We start from the raw sequence: 2,618 nt of genomic DNA, 5'->3' as shown, positions 1-2,618 counted from the left end.
AAAAAAAAAAAAAAAAAAAAAGGGACTGAGACACAAAGCTGACATTATTTTGTGCAAGAGATTGAACAGGGCCTTTGCATGCCAAGCATACACCACCTCTGAGCTATGCCCCAGCCTAAGAAAGTATCATTACTGAAAAAGATGACAGCATGGGGAGGAGTAGTTTTTCCAAGAAGGTAGATGAGATTATCTGTGTGAACATGAGCCAGGTGTACAATGATCCCAACATTCTGGGAGTCTGAAGCAGGAAGATCTCAAGTTTGAGCCCAATGCCTGGCAAGCACAAGGGCCTGAATTTAATCCCTGGTTACAAAAAGAAAAAAAGAAAAAAAAAAAAAATCAAGTTTGAGCCCAACCTGGGAAATTTAGAGACTTACTGAGATGCTGTATTTATTTTATTTATTTATTTGTTTTGACAGAACTGGGGATTGAACTCAGGCCCTTGCACTTGCCAGGGAAGTGCCTATTCACTGAGCCATCTCCCTGGCCCCAGTGTTCGTTTAAGTTTTTCTTTTTTCTTTTTCGCAGTACCAGGGATTGAATTCAGGACCTTGTGCTTTCCAGGCAAGTGCTTATTCTCCTGAGCTAACTCCCTAGCTGAGACGCTGTATTTAAAAAAAAGGACTGGGAGTGTACTATGTAGCTCAGTGAAAAGGCTCTAGGCTTAATCCTCAGTACCACACACATGCAAACACAAAAGATTTTTTTTTTCAGTACTGGGTATCAAACTCAGGATGTTGCACTTGCCAGGCAGGTGCTTATGTGGCTGAGCTATATCCCCGGTCCACAAAAGTAAATTTTTAAAAATATATATGTAAAAAATGTTTTACATGATATATTCATATGGGGCTGCCTGGGACAGGTGATAAATAAAAAAGCCTCAGTATTTAGAACTGGTAAAAGAAAAAAATATATTTAGAACTGCATGGGGGTGGGGCAGGGAGATAGCTCAGTAGAATAAGTGCTTGCCTGGCAAGTGCAAGGGCCTGAGTTCAAGCCCCAGTTCTGCAAAAAAAAAAAAAAAAAGAGAGAGAAGAAAAGAAAAAAAGAACTGGATGGTGGTACATCCCCCTAACGGGAGGCTAAGGCAAGAGGACTGCTGTAAATTCAAGGCCTGCCTGGACTATATATTGAGTTCAAGGCCAGCCAGAAGGGGAAGAGAGAGGGAGGGAGGGAGGGAGGGACATTATTTAAAGGCAAACCTCTAGCTAAGGGGATTGTAATTATTGGAAGAGGATGAGGTCACCTGAGGGAATGCAGGAAGAAAAAGATCAAAAGAGCTGATCCCTGTGGATTTGTACACATGTCAAGGGCAGAGGGTAAAAACCTAGGGTGGATGGAATCAAGGGAATTCCATCATGAAAGAAAGGACATTTCATGTAGAAAACAGCATGTTGGCACATGTCTGTAATCCCAGCACCACCCCAAGAGACTGATCCAGGAGGGCTGTGAGTTCAAATTCAGCCTGTGTCAAAAAATAAAAAATGGGCCAATGAGATAGTTCAGCGGTCTAAAGCACCTGCTTCAGCAAGCTTAGGCAAAACCCAGGGCCTGCAGTTTTGTCCCTGGCACCACATACTGCACCAACTCTGTCTGGGCTGAGCCAGCCACAGAAATAAATAAATAATAAATAAATAAATATAAAAATAAAAAAGACTGGAGATATTGAGCAGCAGTAAAGCAGGTTTAGCTTGCAAGAGGCTTTGAGTTCACTGTCCAGCACTGCAAAAAGGTGAGAGGCCAAAAGCAAGCCAAACATGGTGGCCTAAACCTGTAATCCTAGCACTCTGGGTGGTTGAGGCAGGAGGATTATTGTGAGTTCAAGACAAAATGAGCTCAAAAAAAAAAAGACAAAATGAGCTCAAAGCCATCCTGAACTGCATGGCAAGATCCTGTCTGGGAGAAGGGCAGCTCGAAGAAGGCCAGATAGCCACAGGTATGGAAGGTGCCAGGGCCTGTCCTAGAAGCTGAACCACAGTAAGGAATTAGCTGGTACTTTTGAAAACATCTGTACAAGAGTATACCTCTCCAAAACACTGGGTTGGAAGGTTGGAATCCAGGGACCTCCTCAGGGGCCTTCCAGCTGAACCACTGCAGCTCTCCCCTTCCTGTACAGAATCAGCCCAAATGGAACCCAGGACTGGACTTTCCAAAATGACTGTACCACTTCCCCCAGGCTGTCTGCTGACTCACCCTTCCTTACCCATTTCTTTCCTCATAGTTTATGTCTTGGGCTGCCAAGGAAGTGAAATTTTGAGCTCCCAGCACAGCTGATCCTGGATGGGGAATGTTCCTCCTCAAAGTTGTCAGCTTTCCTTAACTAAAACTCTTTCTTTACCCTCTATCCTTCAAGAACATTCAAGACAGCCTGGCAAGCAAAAGGACCTGAGTTTCCAAAAGAAAAAGAACACTCAAGACAGTTAATAAAACTTCAGCATTTCCCAAGAAACTGAACATCTACCTACCTACCTACCTACACACACACACACACACACACACACACACACACTCTTTTACCACTCAACTTTATAACTGTTCCTGGCTCTGATCTGTGCTCACCCTGCTTTATTGTGAATCAGCAATTCAAAAGAATATGTGGGGGCTGGGGAGATAGTTTA

Source organism: Octodon degus, unplaced genomic scaffold (assembly GCF_000260255.1).
Source record: "Octodon degus isolate 3935 unplaced genomic scaffold, OctDeg1.0 scaffold00008, whole genome shotgun sequence".
Lineage (NCBI taxonomy): Eukaryota > Metazoa > Chordata > Mammalia > Rodentia > Octodontidae > Octodon > Octodon degus.
The sequence above is the reverse complement of the archived record's forward strand: the minus strand, read 5'-3'. Positions refer to the sequence as shown.